At 37.8% G+C, this 20,358-nt stretch overlaps 1 protein-coding gene across 8 annotated transcripts in view; it reads right to left on the bottom strand.

Annotated features, from left to right (window-relative positions):
- Nucleotides 1-20,358, bottom strand: part of HS3ST5 (heparan sulfate-glucosamine 3-sulfotransferase 5) — a 197,352-nt gene that overhangs the window by 20,510 nt on the left and 156,484 nt on the right. Inside the window, exon 1 of one of the 8 annotated variants that reach the window (XM_040697552.2) lies at nucleotides 12,606-12,818. The exons of the other annotated variants lie outside the window; for them this stretch is intronic. The gene's annotated coding sequence lies outside the window, so the exon portion shown is untranslated. Of the gene's footprint in view, nucleotides 1-12,605; nucleotides 12,819-20,358 lie in introns of those variants that run through there. 8 annotated transcript variants of the gene reach the window in all.

The following is a 20,358-nucleotide window of genomic DNA, read 5'->3' as shown; positions in this document are numbered from 1 at the left end:
ATGGACTATGTAGTTGCAGAGATGTCTTTATGTTGTTAGGTCAGCAAAGGAATCTTCTAACTTCTGTTTTGTAGTACACAGGCATATAGTAGGTACAGAGGTACCACAGCGTTGAAGTTTTATGCATGTTGAAAACTCTTCTTTCTTCTATTGCAAATGTTTTTTACATTTATATTTAACTTTTTTTTTTCTTTTCTCTTTGCATTATTTGATATTATTTATTTATTTATTTATTTGGCCCTGAAATGTACAGGTTCAGAGCTCTTACCCGGTAAATCTACCCACAGAAGAGATGTCATATCAGCCTCAGTAGATTTCTCAAACTACCCCATGCCAGAGGAACCACTCCATGTCTGAAACTCACATCTGCAGGGACTCCAGGAGCAAAGCTTTTCCCCCACAAACAGAAGCAGTATTTCCCTGATGTGAGGCCCCTGTTGCCCCTGCTCTCTCCTTCTCCCCAGCTTCCTGTTGATGGGAAGCCTCTGCCAGGAAATAGCTGCTGAGCACCTGTCTAACATGCCCACTCTCCCAGGCAGCTCAACTTCAGGCTTAGATCACACTACTGTGTGGAGGGCAAGGATGATTAAAAAGAAATGAGCTCTCCACATTCACTCTCCTTGTCTTAAACCTGCATAGCTCGATCAGAGAAGTCAGCCATAGAACTATGAACACGTTTGTATACTTTGATGCACCAAGAAAGAAAGAAAAAAGAAATCTGTCTTTTATCTCCTAGAACACTAACAGCTTCATTCCATCTATGAAAATAACAAATACTTGCTTTGAAATGAAGTCTGCAAGCTGAATATTAATAGGAAGCACTTCTGCAGACTGGTATCTGGTATCTAATCTGCACTATAAAGGTAAAAAAAAAAAAAAAAAAAAAGAGAGAGAGAGAAAAGAAAAAAGAAAAAAGAAAAAAGAAGAAAGAAAAGAAATTCAGCCATCCAATTGTCTCATGTCATACAGGAACTGCTCTGCACAACACTGTGCAGCCTTCTACTTCCGAGGTTACTGAAGGAGGTGGCCCTAACGCTTTGAGCATCCTTTGATATTGTGGCCTCTGTAAAGATATAAATGTTACACAACAACAGCAGCTGCTAGGCTTATCCCTTGAACAAACAGTAGATAATGCAATTGAGTTTGCTTTTGGCCAAGGAAGGTCTGTTCAGAAGTGCATCTAATGCTTTAGATAAAAATGTGGATCAGATTGTTTAATATCAATTTAATACTTAGGATTCTAGAGCAGGCTCTTGCTGCTGCACTGATGTCATCCCTTTATCTTTCCCAACTGTGTCCCAAACCTTGATGACAGCATCACTGTGCTAAGGGGACAACCCCTCCTGTCTGCAGTTGTCTTTCAGGTTGCAGCTTGAAAAACATGCTCTCATTTCACTGATGACTTCTTCCTCTGCTCAGGGTTACCATCTTTCCACCAGAACCTTCCTCTGCCAGCTCATAGAAGTAATTGATCAGAGACCTCTGCTGTGACTGGCAGTGCATTCAGCTGTACCAACCATCTGCCTTATAGGAAGAGAGAGCTCTTTGAAATTCCTGTAGAAGAACAATACAATTGTTGTTGATAATTAATTGTCAGCATGGACACAAAACCATTCAAAATTGAATTGTCTCAATCAAAAAAGTTGTGTGATTCATAGTTGATTTCATTTTAAATTCAATCAAGTTGTGTATCTTTTTTCACTAGATAACAGCTTAGTGATATCTATCTTTCCAAGGAAACCGAGACTGAAACAGAACTGTTGTTTGTTTGTTTGTTTGTTTGGGGGGGGGGGGGGGGGGGGGGGGGGGGATAGGGATTTGGTAGTTGTTTTCTTTCATTTTCTTTAGATGTAATCAATTTTTTAAAGGAAGATCTATTTTAATTAGAGTTTTAGAGTTCTGTCAAGCTTATGCTCCTCTGGAAGTTTATCATTAAGTTGTGTAGAATGAAATCCACTGTATGTGTTTACTTTTTCCCAGTGGGTCAAATGAAGTTAAAATGAGCCTTTGTGCCTGCTAGCACATACAGACCCCACGAGTCTCCTAAATTCCTGCTCTGCAAAGGCTGCTGCATACTGAGAAAAGGAAATATCATTGCCTTTCTTCATAACAGCAGATTAAGTTTTCCCTAGTTCCTCCTTTCTGAGGATCAGACTCTAACATAACATATATGGATGCTAAAGAGCCCAGATGGCTGGTTCAGCTTTAAGTTAATAACATCAGCATTCTAGTTGGATGGGGAATAATACAGCTGTTATGTCTGTTTGTCCCTATCCTTTCTGTGTGTTGAACTAATAGTTTAATTTATCATAGAATCATAGAATGGGCTGGATTGAAAAGGACCACAATGATCATAGAGTTTCAACCCCCCTGCTATGTACAGGGTCACCAACCACTAGACCAGGCTTCCCAGAGCCACATCCAGCCTGGCCTTGAATTGCCTCCAGGAATGGGACAACCGCAACCTCCTTGGGCAACCTGTTGCATCCATGTGCATCACCACCCTCTGTGTGAAATACTTCCTCCTACTATCTAACCTAAACCTCCCCTGTCTCAGTTTAAGACCATTCCCCCTAGTCCTATCACTATCCACCCTTGTAAACAGCCATTTCCCTTCCTGTTTATATGCTCCCTTCAAGTACTGGAATTTAGTGCTGCTGGTTTTCCTCCTGCTCAAGCTTTGGGAAACTGTTGAATAATAGTTGCATTAGAAGGAGGGACAATGTACCCTGTGAGTCTATTTTAGGCTGTAGCACTTAAGCTCTTGGAAAATTGTAATAATATAACTAATAAGCTAACTCTCGATGCTACAGGGAAAACCTTAGTAAAAAGTCTGAGTCTCCAAACACCTGTGCTCTTGGTAGCTTGTGACTGCATTACAAGGGGATATTATTAAAAATATATATATTATTAAAAAAACCTCAGCATACACTCCGTATTATGCAGGATGAAGGGAGGAATCCCAAATCAGAATGATCGTGGATCATGGATCACTGGAAATCGATGCAACTGGATTTGTAACAGTGATGCAGGAAATTCTGTAACTCTGTAAGTGGATCCTTGGAAAAACAAATCAAGATTGTCTGTCACTCATTAAAGAATGACCACCAAAATGATGGGGTTTCAGCATCAGAATCTAAAAACTGGTTGGAGAAACACTGTATTAACACATTAAAAAACAAATTACATTTCATTGTGTCTGAACAATCTAACTTCTGTCTCGGGCAGAACCAACATTATACCTTAGGGACTTACCTAAAGGAAAGAGTTACTTATACTTTTAGCTACAATAGCAGAGAGGTCTTTCTACTTATTACCTGGTGCCCTGATCAATTCTTCCTGTTTACAATAAAAAATATTTTTTTTCTCCTACTGTTTCTTTATGTTCCTGAATGGCAGTTAAAGTTGCCAGGACACAAATATGTATCGTTTCCTTGCTATTTCCTTCAAAATATGAAGAAAGGCAAAATCTGGCTTTGATATGTATGTTCCAGTTTTCCCAACAAGGTGAGATTTTTCTTCTGTGAGGCCAAAGCTGTGATTCTGGAGGACAATACTGTCACTTCAGCACAGCTCCAGAGCATGCTATTCCTCTCTGAAGAGAATTCCTGTCAGTCAGTAAATGCTCTTCTCAATCCCTACTTGTAAAAGAGGTAGAAAACTGATTACATTCTTCCTGCACCATCTGTTTTCCTTAACTGAATTATATTTGTCACTGTAAAAGACCTATTGATTAATTTAATAGATCTTTCTTTCTTTCCCCAGATTAATATCTTACTTTTTTTTTTCTTTTTAATCTTGCCTTCTTGTACAATTTTCAGTCTGCTTAAGTATTCTGAAAGCTCTGTAGCATTTTTTTAAACTTTTCACTTTTTTTGTCCCTTATGTATCACCCTGATCAGGGGTGAAATCACACAAGCACTCAGCAGCTGCCATCCACAAACAAGTCCTTAGTCTGTAGGGTGATGTCTGGTACAAAGATGACAAGTGTCAAAAGGATTTGTCACTCAGAAAGCTGATATCAGGAACACTGGGCCAAAAGTTGACTACAACCTCCAACCGGGCTGGGTTAGAGTATATGTTATTTTCTTCAGTCTTTAGCAAAAAATATTCTGACAGCACTTCTTGATTCTCATCTCTTCTCTGACTGGAGCCTTGGGAAGGCAGTCTGCATATGAAGCTGCAATAAATCCTGAGGACCACAACAGTGGCAACAAGAAGACAACTAATATACCAGTGTGATTATGTGGTGGGTAACATGATGGAGTAGAGGATGCAGGATGCAATGCTTAATTATACAAATTCTCCTCGGTCAGTGCCCTAAATGTCAAAAGTCTAACCAGGTTATTTAATAGAGACAGCAATCGACTTCAGAGATACATACTGAATAGTCGCATTCCTGCGGATGGTAGTCTTAAATCACTATTTCAGACTGCCCTGTTTACACTGCACTGAGCATATAGGCTTTTTGCAATTTTTCCAACTGTGTGCAGCAGTTTTCTCATTGATGTTTAGACATGATTGACATAATTTGACAATCTGTCTTATTAGTTTGCTTTGTAACTATGTAAAATTCTGAAAATGATTATCCCAGTTGACTGAGGACATGCCTCCTGTGACACAGTAAACAAATGTAGTAAAGGAGGTTCTTTCCAAGTGATTACTTCAACACTCTGATGCAAATGTTAACTTACTGCAGCAGCTCTGAGCTACATGAAAAGTCTTAATGAATCCTGAAGTCATGAATCCTCAGCTCCATTCAGCATGGACTACAGTGGCTAGAATTTTATGCCTATAGTCTTTTCTCTCATCTCCCATTATAATGCGTGCTGCATTATAATGATAAGATTTATTAAACTGCCTGCAAAAGGATATTTCTTTGAAAAAGAAAATATTTATGAAAATTGGTCCCAAAACCTACCAAACCTCTTAGAGGAGTGTTTTTTCCAATAAATCTTCATGGGAAGAATAGGTAACAATAGTTAAAAAAAGACTAGATCAACCTGCTCATTAACCTGCTTACAGAGTAAATCCTCTGTGCTATGAGGGTTAGGATCTAAGACAGTTTCTCAAATCAAATTATTTTTCCTTATAAATGCTGTTGTCCTGTTCTCTTCTGTACGCTATACTTGGGTAGTCTATGGACATATGTAGGGGATGTTTTTCGGTTGACCGCAAACATCAGCTCTGATTTATATGGAGAAAATAACACATGGTATTCCCTGGGGAAAATATCATTACCTTAGTTTTTGGAACATCTAATTACAATAAGCCTCTATCACACTCACCATCTACCCTAATTATCCAGGGAATTGGCAGTGTTTAACAATGAAGGAAAGAGTGCTCCGGTGTCCAATTAAGGTTTTCTTTGAGGATTAATAAATCATGTCTCATCAGCACCACTGACCCAGAGGTGTTAATCTTCACCTTATCATTCTAATCTTGAAACAAAATTCTGCAGATCAAGAGCAGCAGAATGGTTGAGTTAATTGTTTCATTAGGTTGATGAAGTCTTTATTCCCATGTTCGATAATACACTATTCCCTGAGCATCTATCCATGCTGTACTACAGAGCAGAAAACAAAATATTATGAAGAGTGCCATGGACATTTGTTGCAGGTGACTGGCGGCTTGGACTCTGCTCTGTATCTGTCTGTTTTGATACAACTGCTGATACTAAATTCATGCACTGCAACAAGGCACTGCGAAGATGATAAACAGTCAAGAGAGATTTTAGCACATCTAAATGCAGTTGCAAAAGGAAGTAAATCATGTAGTCAATAATGGAAAAAAGACTTAACAGTTATCTACCCTGTAAACAATGTCCTTGATTAGAAGGCATAAACAATACTGTTCTACTTAATGGTAAGAATCCAGATATTTCACTGATAGATTTTTTTTCATTGACAAGCCTATAGAAATCATGAAGAGCATGGTAAATATGTTCCTAACCACTACAATAAAGGATAAATCAAATTTCAACTGTGTTCGCAGTGTATTTGCATTATTTGTCTTTCTAGGTAATCAGATGCATTATATTCTTTTGTCATGAACATTTACAAAAAGTACTGAGCACACAGTGAAAAAAAAAAAACAAAAAAAAAACATTTCATAAGCATTTATTTTCAAACAGTTCCTCTTTATGATCTGAGCTGAGCAGGAGAGGAAATAGAAATTAATACCTTTCAGGACATAGGTCACATACTTGTGTCACTGAACAAAGAGAGAGGGCAAAAGACATGATTAAAACCAGAATAATTTCATGGAGTGAGTACAGGAGAGAAAGGAGGTGGGCTGGACTGATGAAAGACTTTTGAATTTGTAATCTTTTTTCCTCTTCACTTCATTCTTCCTTCCCCTTGTCTGCCTCTTTTCCTTCTAAACAAAATACAAATCTCTGCTTTTCCTCATCATTCACTCACAGCCCCAAAACAGAAGGAAAACAAACTCTTCCCTCATTCAGGAGGGAAAGACTAAAGATGCTGTGTTGGATTCAGTAGCACAGCAGCATGTGCTTGAAATAATGCAAGCGTTAAATTAGGGTTAAAGTGTTAGATGAGATCAAAATAAGTAACTTATGTATTTTCTGAAGCTCAGGTAAAGCCTCTTCTTTAACATACTGAATTCACTCCCAAATAATGCCCGAAGAAGAAAAAATAAAACAGCACAACTGCTAACGCTGTTTTTCATTAAGATTTCTCAGAGAAAGTGGATCTCTGGGACAGTTCTCTCAGAAGCTCTTTCATATCCAAATTACTGTTTCTTTTTCTCTTCCTTTTTCTTTTTCTTTTTCTTTTTCTTTTTCTTTTTCTTTCTCTTTTTCTTTCTCTTTTTCTCTTTCTCTTTCTTTTTCTCTTTCTTTTTCTCTTTCTTTTTCTTTTTCTTTTTCTTTTTCTTTTTCTTTTTCTTTTTCTTTTTCTTTTTCTTTTTCTTTTTCTTTTTCTTTTTCTTTTTCTTTTTCTTTTTCTTTTTCTTTCTCTCTTTCTTTCTCTTTTTCTTTCTCTTTTTCTCTTTCTCTTTCTTTTTCTCTTTCTTTTTCTCTTTCTTTTTCTTTTTCTTTTTCTCTTTCTTTTTCTCTTTCTTTTTCTCTTTCTTTTCCTTTTTTTTCTTGTCTTGAAGATATTTCAGATAGATTCATTTTAGAACTAAAACAGATAAGCTAAGTCTACTCTGTCCTTTGCTAAGAAATGGGATATACCATTATATTTCCTTCAAATCATGGTGGGGAAAAAAAAAAAAAAAAAAAAAAAGACAAGCAACTTTCAAATCAAAGCATGCATCTAACAGGTCACTTACATGGCTATTTTTACTAATAAAGTTTTGAGACTACTTGATGATTCTCTTTTCCCCTGCTTATCATCCTCTCTCCCCTTCAACAATTTAGTATTCAACAAAATGCTGCCAGGCACACAGTGTTCCCAAGGTCACTCTACCATCCTCGTTCAAGGTCCCCATTAAAACTCTCTTGTAGTATAAGACTACAAATAAAACAAAATTAATCCTACCTTACCCTCCAGCCTAAGAGGATTCAAACTCACATATCTCACCTCCCAGGAGAATTACAGCTTCTCCAACTACGGGCTGCTGTTTTTATGTATGCACAAGCATATGTGAATGCACAGAAACAGAGAGAGATGGACTGAGAACGGCACTGCTCCTAAGAAAGCTGTTTTATTTTACATTAAATAATTAAGGATTCTTTGGGTTAGAGAGCAGGACAGAACATGATCACAGAGCAGCAATTAGGGCACTCAGCAGGGAAAGTGAAGACTAGGTTTTTGCTCTTTGCTTCCAAGACTACTTGTTATTTAAACCAGTTACTGCTCTGATTTAAGCATGTAGCTGAGTTCTTCCCCCAGCCTGGCTGATGAAGTATGTGAGACCTCATGTTCCAGCTGACCGGTTAGTTGCAGCAGGAGGGCTTCCCAGAAAAGAGGTCTTCCCTCGCATGTTGCACTGAGGCAGCTTCTGGTATTGGATGTTCACTGGTATTTCATCAGGTCACTGCTTCGTTGAGTTACTACAAAATTCTAACAGTGTCTCTGAAAGCTCAGAATTCACTTACAGCTGTATTACTGCTGTATAATCTATGCCTCTTCTCTTATTTAATTCTTAAGATGTATAGAAGAAACATCTTTCCAAAATTGAATGAAATCACATTACTTTTTTATATTGTTCTTAGAAAAAAAGAAGTGTGGAATAGTACTGGAAAGTGTGGTGTTGACAAAATAAAATCATTTATGCAAAGAACTTTGTTATGAGACAAGTGAAATGTTTGGAAAGTAGTTAATGTCAGATTTTTCCCATTCATACATTTTTAAAATAGATCCTATTCATTGTCTTTTGACGATCATATTTCTTGTTAATTTCTTTTATTGTAGAATTTCATCAAGTGATTATCTCTGCAAATTTTTTGCAGAACATCATAGAAGATTTTTTTTTACCGTCTTTTATATCATTTTGTCTGAGTTTTCATAATAATAATGGTTATAACACCAAACTGAAAGCAACCAAGGAGGATGCATGAACAATCTGAACATCACCGTATCACTATCCTTTCCTGATTAGTCATGAATTACATCAAGTTTGTACAAGAAGATATTACCCTTGTTTCTTCTATTAAAAAGAAAGAGAGAAAAAGAGAGAGAGAGAGAGAGAGAGAGAAAGAAGAAAGAAGAAAGAAGAAGAAGAAAGAAAGAAAGAAAGAAAGAAAGAAAGAAAGAAAGAAAGAAAGAAAGAAAGAAGCTGGATTTTGCAATACACATTTTGTTCAGCAACAAAAAATAAAATAAAAGTAAATGCAAATAAAAGGGCCCAATACCAGTGTGAAGTGATGAAAAATGAAATGGAACCATGTACACATCTTTCATTCAGCTGCTTCATTTGGCCCATATAAACAGGCATCCATTTTTTACTCAGTTGCAGACTTTAATGGAAGACCAAATTCAGTTTTCTAGAGTTGTAAAAATATATATATTTTTTAATTTTGATGAGCTGATAGAGGAACCACATTAACTTGAAATCAATAGGAATATTTCCACAGGAATAAATATGCTTGGGATTACACTTTCGATTTGTCAGTGTTTTCCTAATTTGGGGACACATTTTATCACTAGTGACTGAAAGACTGCCAGGCTTCTGCTGTGGTACTTGGCCTGGTTCTCTGAAGGTAGAATGTCATTTATCCTTCTATTCATTTTCAGTTAGTTCTTTTGTCACTCCTTGAAAATCACAGCTGAGGTGAGGATTTCTTGGTGGCAGACATGGAGCCAAGAGAAATGTGTCCTTCAAGGAGATAGGCTAGCAGAGATGTGTGAATGGACAGAAGGAAGCCACCACCATAGGCAGAGAACTGTTTCTTTTGCAGCTGGCATCCAGGGTAGGCATGACCTGCAGAGAGCCTGGGAAGGTAAGCTAGGAGCTGTCTAAGTATCAAAAACCTTGAAAAACTGTTAGCAGAGTAAAAAGCAACTCTCACAAGTTTGCTTCCACATTAAATACAACGCTTCCTTGTTGTCCTTTGTTAATTCTTACAATAGACTGTCTGCTACATTCTATTGCCGTCTCCATGCAAGATATCAACAATTAGATGACAATTTTGATGGCACAGATTGCTATGAGCTTTTTTTTTTTTTTTTTTTTATGAGGTCAGAGTCTTTGTCAAAGACCTGGAAGAATATTCTTTCTTAAGAGGTAGCAATTTAGAAATTTTGGTCAAAAGAGCCTTATAGTAGTTTTTAATCCAACAGAAAAAGCTATAACATTCATTTTGAGAGTAGTGATAATTGTAGTTTCTATTTGATTCTGTAGGGAATAAAAAGAAAAAAGAAAAAAAAATGTAACTACTAGTTGTATTTTCCTAAACTGGTTTGTATCTCCCTAGTTGAGGATAACGCAAGCTCAACAAACAGTGTAATTGGAATACCACTCAGGGATCACCCTTTTCTCTTCAGCTAGCCTTCACCCAACAGAGAGGTTCTTGTAGGGCCTCTTGTTGTAGCCTTCAACTTTCCAAAGAGAAATTTGTGCCAGGTCTACTCCAGATAAGTGCATGCCTCCTTGGGGACAGCAGGATTCCCTTTCTGTCCTGTTCTTGTCCTTGGCTCTTGTTGAGTGTAATTTATATCACTACATGCTTTTCTTGCAACCAAAGATTTTTTTCTTTTTTTAAAAGGAGTTTACTCTGCAAGTATTAGACTGCAAGCTCAGCCTGGTAAATTTGTCTTCTGTAATATTTGATTTTTTCTCTTTGCCATTTATTTTTCTTCACCTAGCTATTTTCACGGAAAAGAAATTTTGTCAACATAGCTGCTCTCAGCATGGTGCCCATACTACCTCAGTAAAAGAAAAAAAATGATGTCTGGACATATGTAGTCTTGCAGAAAAGGGTCTTATGTTACTCACTGTCAAGCCTAACAGTATAGCTAACAGTATTTTTGAGGGGTGATGCCCCTGAAAAAAACAAAAAACAAAAAACAAAAACTGAGAAGAAGAAGAAACAGAGGAAAAAAAGATCAATATTGACTCTTGACATATTTTCATTTACATCCCTGCATGGCTTTCAGTCTGGTCACAAATCAATATGCAGCTTTTAACACCGCTCAACTAGTTTGTTCTTTGTAAAAGAAGAGAGATTCGCCTCAAGTGGCTTGTTTTTCCCTCTGGGCTCTGGGCAGATTCTCCACCATTAACACAGTGTGATTCTTTGAAATGAAGTTGAGTTTATTTGTCTGCTCTTTCTGTGAATGATCAGAAGAGCTTGAACTGTAATATTAATCACACAACACTTTCCTCATCACCACTTACAGTCAATTGACTTTGTACTTAGTGAAAGCGTCTTAAGCAGCCAACTTTAATGCACCAGAGGGTAAGAAGTCAATAGGAGGAAGAAAGATTTATTTTCAAAACACACAGTATACAGCCTGTGGAGCTGCTGCCTCAGAAGCTCTGAGCACTCTATCACACAGCAGATGTGCAACGGAATGTTTGGTATTTGCATGACGAAGGCATCTGCATCACCTCAGTTTTCTTGTGGAATCATAGTCCTCAATCAGCTGCAGCTTTTCCTTCAAGCTCATGTTTACTAGGGAGATGAAGGAACCAAGTAGTTCAACAACTAGTTTCAATTCAACTGTCTTCAGATTTCAACAGAGAACTCTACTGACTCATGAAGCAGATACTTTCTGTTTCAGCTAGACAGATGACCGCTACTCAAATGCCAGGCATATGTCATGCTAATAATAATACCCAGATGCTTAACAAATGCCAATTTGCCTAGGATACTATTGATATTTTAATAGCTACTTGCTATTAAATGTGGGCCTTCGAAAACTTGCCTTTATTATAGATTGAATTTTGAAGATAGATATCTACATGAGTACACATGCCTAGTGATAACCACATTAAGAGTGTTGGTTTTTTTGCCCCCCGAGTCTCAGCACATCAGTTTGGGATATTTCTAGCACATCAATCCTCCACAGAATCCTTGCTGTTAAGGAAGTGCAAGCAACATGGAAAACAAGAGCCTAGAGGGTATATTTATTGCATGCAATATCTTAGTAGTGTTCTTAGCTAGAAGCAGATTCTGTATGAAAATACAACATGCCATAAAGTGGGCATTCATGACCTTTTATTTTTATGGCATATTTTAAACCTGCATGACCAGAGAATTCCCACATGTGTAAAAGAACACAGATTGCATAGCTTTCTTGGGAATTCTCCGTAAATAAAGAGAATTCCTCAGTGGTGCCAAAGTAACACCCAGAACAAGTTAACTTTCTGTCTCCAGATTTTTCTTTTTCTGTCCAATAATCTACATACATCGACATAAACTAAAGTATGGCAAATTAATAAACGCCCATAGGCTGAACAAGTTTCTGATCAACTTTTTAAGTAAAACTGTTTTGCTTCTGTTTTTCCTCTGAATGAACTGAAGTTGACTGAAGTGATAGAGTATCATTTGGATGGAACACACTGAGCATATTTTACTTGAGACAGATTTTGCTGGTTATGAATTTTTCAAAATTTCCACTGACTGGCCCAAATTATGTGAAGCAGCTGTCAGTCTCAGACTGTGGAAATCAATTTTTATTTGACAATTCAAGCTTTTTTGACAATTGTCTCTAAGGAGTTTCAAGTTACAGGACAACATGTGTTTTCCAGTGGAAAAGAACAGACTCAAGACTCACAATAAGAATAAAGAAGGACTTTCAAGGACACTCACAGAGAGAAAGTAACAAAGACGTTCTTTAAATCTGTATTCCTTTTTTTTCTTTTGGGGGCTTAAAAACTTATTATATCAAATCAGGGAAGAAAAACAAGTAAAAATAATGATAAAATTAAAATGTATCCAGATTTTAATATGGAAATCAATTTTGCATATCATCGGTTTTGCACAGTACTTTAGACCTCAATTCCTAATACAAATCTAACATGCACTTTTTCTCAACTTTGTCCCTTGACATTTACAAAATAGTAGGAAAAGCTCAAATTAATTGCTTAATTAGGAAGCATAAAGTCATATTTCCTGTGGAGAGGATCTGTTTCAATACAACTTGTACACCATGTACTAGTACCAAACACATACGTCTTGTACCGCTACTCACCAGAAAGTCCATTAAATGACAAGTCCATAAGCACACTCCAGCTGTTTTACACTGCTCCACCAAGAGAGCCTGAGGTAAAATACCCCTTTTTAGAGGGATTGACTATCACACAACAGCTACAAGTGCAGACAGTGCACAATACAGCACAGGGCAACAGCAGTGGGAGAGTGTGAGCCAAGCACTGCTCAGCAGCCCAGCTCTTCCCTATCGGGTGGCAAACAGTGGGCACACAGCAAAGGTTGCAATGACTCTGCACAGAGCACACACACCCCTTTCTGAAATTCTCCCCCTACTTAGATAAAAAATGTGAGAAGCACTTTTATTCTGAATTCATAACAGATTTAAAATTTCATACTCATTATAATAACACTCACAGATTTTCTGATTTCTTTTATACACCTCTGGCATTATGTACTTTAAAAATTCTTCCTGAATACCTATCATACAAAATAAGAAATGAGTATTATATCTGTTGGTAGAAGAAAATCTAAAATACAAGATCACCTGAGTAATTTTACATTTGTCAGTTAAATGGGCCTTCCCTTATTACTGAGAAATAGACTATCAATGTAGATCTTTCCCTGGGGCAGAAGATAATTGCTGCAGCCTCACCACTATGATTTCCCCATTTTACAGAGAAAAAAAGTGGAAAGAAGAGGGAGCTGAAGCATTTTTGAGTTTGTCCATCAGATCAATGACCAGGAGATTTTAGAGCCACACATCATTTCTGACTGGATCAGTGAGCAGATCCCATTAACTGCAGCTGCAATATCACAGGATGAAGTGGAGGGAGGTAATGGACACATGGATCTGGGTAACTGGGTATGGAGGACAGGGAGAGACTGGTGTTGTCTTAAAGTTTGCAGCAATATTGAAATCGGTTCAGTGTAGTGGATTATTTCAACTCTGTCTGTCCTAGTTCAGAGGTATAGTGTAGCAGAGATAACACTAGGCAGAGTTTTAGTGGCCTTGGGGTGAAGATAAATTGTTCCAAGTCTGCTGAAGCAGAGCCTAGCACTCTCTCTTGGAGACCACATCTCTGAAATGTAACATACGTTTAAGTGGACAGTCAGAGTTCAAACATATGCAGTCAGACTGATATTTCACAGAGGACTCCATTTGGAATGAATAAGAACATGAGGATAAGGCCATGGGAATCTTTCACCATCTGTGATAGTCATTCACAAAAATCCTGGCACACAATCTGCAAAAGAAAATTCTCTCCTGAGGTTATGATTCCAGGATTTATTTTGAGGTTTCAAACATTACATTTTTTATGCCTTATAATTGTTTTTGTGTGTGGCATATCTCTTGGTATGAATTGCCATTCAATAGAAACAACTGCACAAAAGATACTCTGAAGTGACCAGTCTCAAGGCAGTGCTTAGGCCAATTTCCAGTACAGCACCCAATGTAGGCTGCTCTTTCAAATCACATTTGCCAAAATGAAAGATTAAAGACTGTAAAATCTACCTCGAGACATTCTGCTGCTGCTGCCCCTTCACAAGGATGAACCTGCCTCAGCACTCGCTGTGCTACCTCCAAGTAGGCAATCAGACCCTTGTTTCCAGGACTGTTGTTTCCCATAATAGTGAGGGAGTCTGTATCAAGCTATTTCTAGCAGTTTCCAAGGGAGCCCAAAGCCTGCTGAGTTGCTCCTTTTCACTCCTTCTCTCTTCTTCTCCTGGAACTTAATGGTGTAAAATGAACAAGAAACAACTTAGGGCAATATTAGAAGAATATTCCTGATAGGGAAGTTAGCTCCTAATCCTCTCAATTAGTGGTTGACTAATGCTCAATACATGGCACTTTCATGTTTGCAAGTTTTAAAATTCTTACATAAAAAGTACTTTATCAATTCATGTTTTCCATCATTTCTTTTGACAGCATGCTTCACTGGCTAAACGTTTATTCCTGAGTCAGCTGCAGCTTGCAGCACACTGGTTATTAATCAGATCAGGTGCTGTCTTCATTAACACTGAAATTCAACTGGGGAAATTGTTGTATTTCAAATAGTCTTATCCCAGTACAGAGGTGAATGTGGTCTGAATGGAAACCACCCCCAGACCTGAACACATCTGTCCCCTGAGGGCATGTCAGGGAAAGTCCTGTTGATGATGTCTCTGGTTTAGTTTTGTCTGAAGCTCAAAAATGCAACAAATCCACTCCTCAGACCTCAGAGTTCAAAGACAGTGAAGATACAGATAGAGGAAAAATTAGAAGAGCATCCTCTTTTTCCTTTATTTGCTATTGTTAAAGAGTTCTCAATGTTCAAAAATTTGCAGTTGACTAATTACTTTTTATCAGCATTAGAAAGAGGCTTATTTTGTGTAAAGTCTTGGGTGGTAGTTAGGATAGACAGTTATGCATTGGAAAAATGCAGAGAGGGAAGGCTTTGTGGAGGATTTTGATTTAAACTTGAATTTGCGTTGTAGGCAATCTTGGACTGTTGTATTGTCCTGAGAGTCAGGTGTCCACCACAGCCCCTTGTGCCTCTCTGGACAGGCTGGCACATCGTCTGTTCACAGTACTGGCACAGCCACTCCCCTGTTTTGTTGGCCCCATGTACTGGCTAGTGACAAGCCACGTGTGACATACAGAGTTCTGGAGCAGGAAAGAAGCTGCCATGCTTTGCTGCCCAGCAAGGTCTGTGTGCTCAGAGGACCCCAGCAGCAGGGTTGCTTATGCTTGCTTCCTTATGCATAGAAAGGCAGACAGAAGAGATTTGCCTTCAAAAATCCAAGCAAATGCCTATCTATCTATTTTTATAACCCTGGAACAGACTCATGATACTGGTCTACATGAGGCATAGAAATAGATAAGTAAATGCAAAGGTATAGATGGATGTTTCATTTTCCATTCTTGCTGAGATAAATCACTTTAGACCAAGTAAAACTTACAAAACAAAATTAGGATAGCAGACATGCTTACCCATGCATAAGAGAAACGTATTAAGGTAATATTTTAACCTACTTTTATGCATTAAGAGTGTCTTTAAAAGACACAAAATTAACTGAATTCTGGATTGGTTCAGAGCAATTAAAAATCTGGTGCTGTTAATAGCTCTCTATAGAATAGTGACAAAAATGTAATAACATCTCTACAGAGTCCAGGCACTAATAACAATGCCCTTATTTCCCTTATGCTTCTCACAAATTACAGATTAGGACAACAATTCCTACCACAAGTAGTCCTAAGAATTTGCAAGCACAGTATTGCATCTTTATATTCTACAAAAACATTTTAAGTAGCCCCCTAGAGATATAAGGTTAGAGAGATGGGCTGTACACCATAAGCCGTGTATGCTTACTTGTCCTACTGTGAGCATTTATCCTACAAATATCCATAGCAGTTTCACACAAGACCACACGTGTTTGGATGCACAACTTCTTCAGGCTACAGGCAAGTATTGTACAGTCTAGCAGACCTATCTATATTTATGTGGTACTAAAAGATGTTAAAATCATGAAGCACCCTTACCATTGTCATAATCATCACTACATTTGGGATCATAATCTGTGGCCTTGGAAGCAGTTTGCACCCATATAGATAAATACTCTTTAAATAAGGGTGAACTTGTACATTTTCCATGTTGGGAACAGCCTGAATGATGCTGGGATGTTAGCTTAGAGACTACTCATTGGCATAAGCCCCAAGCAAGTGTCAAAGAGCAGGATGGCAATTAGTGAACACCCACAGGAAGTGGTGTTTGAGCTTGTAACCTTGCACTCTTAGTGCAGTAGGTGCAGCCCATGGTACCTGTGTGTGTAAAACTGCTCTGCTCCATACTCTGCTGCTCCTACTGGTGCTGCCCGCTCCTGGTGATTTTGGATTTGTCCCCAAGACTTCCTTGTTGGGCTGGGATGCTGCAAACAAACATTTTTTTCCCCAGCCAGAGCTTTCTTTTCTCTCCCCATCAAAACTGGTCTTGGAGAGTGAACACTGGGGGTAAACACTGTCCCAGGAGAAGGTTAGGGAAGAAAAGGACTATTCTGAGATAGGAAAGGCTTTATAATGGAGATAAGCATTCCCACTGATCATATGATGCTAACAATCTCTCAGTGACCTAAAACATCCAGCAGTCAGTTCAAGTCCTTCACTGGCATCTTGGATCTTTAATAAAATCAGATAATATGCAAGCTCAGGCAGATGAAATGGAGAAAAGGAACTGGACTTTCCATCCACATTTTTACCTTTTCTTGCCTGAAGGAACTATACTACAAGTATCAAGTGGAGTACTATCATCTTTTGGCATTAATTTAGTGAAAGATTCATATTTTATTGCCTATCACTAACTTTTACACATATAGTGGCTTGGGAAATAGGCATCCAGTATCTATATGCACCGAATAAGCATAAATCATACATGAAACAGATCTTCTGAAGAAATAAGGCTATGGCTTGGCAGTATCACTGTTCCACAAAATAAAATTTGTCTTCTGTTTACCAGACCTAGAAACAAACAGGTTGAGGATCTTCAAACATGTTTCTATAGGAAATAAGTTTGTAAAGTCAGGAAATTATTTTGAGCTCAATTATTGAACTCTGAGAGGATAAGACTGAAATGGCATGTAAACTTCCTTATATATTTCACGTGTAGGCTTTCTCTTAATCTTAAATCTTAATGAAGTGTCCAATCTAGTTTTGAATAGTTCTGGACAGATATTTATTCCCCCCTTTTTATTTTCTGAAGAAGGAATTTATTTATTTTTTATATTAGGATTAGCTATTAATAGAGTTGTGTTAACATAACAAGATATAGTAGAGAGATACAAATGAGGCACCATCCCTTTCATATTGGTATTAAACCATGCAGAATGATCTAATTATCATGAATCTAGTAAACTACCAGGTATGTGTGGAACAGAGTGGGGCACGTGGGGCTTTGAGGGTAAAATGCTGCAGAAGCTGCTAAATGAGGGCAGCTTGCCCTGCCACCCAGGACCACAGTGAGCTGCAGATCCACTGAGCTGCTGACGCTGTTACAGAAGTATCACTGCTCTCTATAGCTTTTATTGAGAGCAGAGCATGTGCACTTCGTGCCAGTAGACGGAGCTCCACTGACAGCACCCTGTGGGGCTATGCTTTAATACTTATCTTTTCCCTTGGTGCACAAGGATACTGTGTCTTTTTGCTTCCTACAAGCAAAATAACTCCAAACAGAATTACTATGCTGTTTCTTTACAATAGTGTTTTCCATTTGTTTCCCCCTTCTCCTGAAATTGCAGCTGGAAGCAGATTTTGGAAATGTACTGTAGATAAATCAGATATCCAGTTTGTAACATCCCTCTCCATATGTTGTTAAGGTTCTGTCTCTCTCAGTGATTCAGATGCCCACCAGACCCACTACAGTTAACAACTCAACAACTACTCCTGCAGTGCTTGTCTTTGCAGCCCACCTTCAAGGCAACTGGAATAGAGAGACCCAGATGTGTGAATGCAGAGTGTAGTCCACAGACTGTAGTTTTCAGAAGACAGCTGCTCCTAGCAAAAAAATGTGAAAAACTTGTTTGTGGTGAAAGGATGAGATTAGGGATTTGTAATGGTACAAATTCCTTGAGTTTTTCCTCTGTGAAAAGTAGGAAAGTGCCAAAGGACTACATTTGCGTACATATATATGCACATAGGTGTAGTACTAAGGGACACAGTTTAGTGGGCAATATTGGTGGTAGGTGTATGGTTGGACTGGATGATCTTAGAGGTCTTTTCCAATCTTAATGATTCTATGGTTCTATATAAAGATCTGTATATATTTAAAAATATCTGCCTTGAAAAATTATATCTGTTTCTATGGAATTCTAAAAACACCTCATCCATACATCATGACAAGATCCATTGCAATGATATCACTTAATTTGGTAGTCAGTAAGATTTTTAGCTGGTAGCTGTACTTGGGTACCCAATAAAAGGGCTCCTATATTTAAAGTGAATAGCTCTGCTGAAGTGCTCTTCAAAGATTTCAACCTGTGATATTTTTTTCTTTATCTCTTACTGTCATTTAAATTGGTATGTCTTAAAAAATATGTATATCTTACCAGAAAATAATGTAGTGGAGTGTTGGTTTCTGCTAACACAACGATGAGACAGATATTCTGCTTCTCTTTTCAGTCTTCAGGTTCCCAGTTACTGTCCACCTTTTTCTGTTGTCCCTTTGTAATTATTTTCCCCTGTACTTCCTGACATGATGTGCTTACACTAATTGGACACCTAAGCCACAGTGAGGAATTTGCATGTGGTAGACTCTAGCTTTAAAAAAAATGCCAAATGTTGCTGGCAGAAATGACAAAAGATGTTCAGACAAGGGAGAAAATGATGGTGTTTTTATAACAGGACATGGAAACATTGTTATGATCTGTTAGTATTGTGACCATTTGGATAAAAAAGATTAATGGCATTTGGATAAAACATAGATGGAAAGTAATGTCTTTCTTTTACAAATTCTGCAGGAAGAATAAGATATTCTTGAAGCTGAATTAAAGGTGATATTTCCATCTGAACCACACCTACTGCTCTTACAAGGATAATGTTTCTTGTGTCCTCAATAAGGACTGTTTTTTCTTTATCTTGTGCTCTTAAAACTGTTTATAGTACATTTGATAATATTTAGTGAATTTAACTTTTTTATTTTATTTTATTGTTATTAGTTATTTTTAATGAAGCCTCATTTCCTAGATGCATGCGATTGAACAGGAGAAATAGAATAGAAGAATCCCACTCAACTTATCAGCAGCCTATCAACCTTTTTTAATGGCTATGGAGAACAGCTTGTAAACATTACATAAGTGTTCTCCAAAAGAGAAAATCTGAAAGGCTTACAGCCATTGTTTTTTGAATAGCTTTTAGTAACGTCATGATTTCTGGGGCCTAACTGCATACTGTGAATGACGTCTCTGAATTCAAGTAAATCCTATGTCAGACGCAGCCCTTCAATAGGCCATGACTGAAAGGCTTGGAGTGGCACTGTTTTGGGATAAAGGAGAACACTGTGAATCCTATTCCTCAGGTCTGGTGCCAGAGGGTATCTTGTCAGTAGCCAGCATCCCAGAGGGCAATGAGGTGTGGGAGATGGAGCTGCCCATTAGGAGGGCTCCCATGAAACATCTGTAGAGCTCTGGGGCCATGCAGATGCTGAGAAACAGTTCTTTAGCATTTATGTAATGCCAGTCCAGCTTGATGTCTGTGACTTAGTGGTTATGTCTTTTGGAGATAATTCAGGCAAATATGAGTTCCTTTTTAGTCTTCTGTTGTCAGATCTGCATTTTTAAATAAATAAATTGGTAATAACATCTGACATCATCAACTTGTTAATGGAAGTTTTATCCTCTGGCACCAGTATTATCTTTTATGCACTGTATACACTCTCCCAAAATAGAAAGTACAACACTGCGTACAATAACATTTTAAAAAAAGGAATAATAGAATATGATGGGCATTAGCAGGAAAGGATGGACATTGCATTTAAGATACTACATTAAGGCTCAAGACATTCAAATCCAGTTTCCCCTTTGCCTAATGATTACTAACTGACTGGGGAAGTGACTAAGCATATTTGTTCCTCAGCACCATGTCCTGTAATAGTTCCTTTCCTCATCTCATCTAATTAGATTCAAACTCTTCAGGTTAGGGACTTTCTCTAAAATGATTAACTTAAAGAGACCTCCTGTACCTAGTGCACTGGCTACATCTGCACTAGTAAATTAAATAATGACATCATACTTTAAATAATATCAGTTTAAATAATTAAATGGTGACA

This window comes from Gallus gallus, chromosome 3 (genome assembly GCF_016699485.2).
Source record: "Gallus gallus isolate bGalGal1 chromosome 3, bGalGal1.mat.broiler.GRCg7b, whole genome shotgun sequence".
Classification (NCBI taxonomy): Eukaryota; Metazoa; Chordata; class Aves; order Galliformes; family Phasianidae; genus Gallus; species Gallus gallus.
The sequence above is the reverse complement of the archived record's forward strand: the minus strand, read 5'-3'. Positions and strand labels throughout refer to the sequence as shown.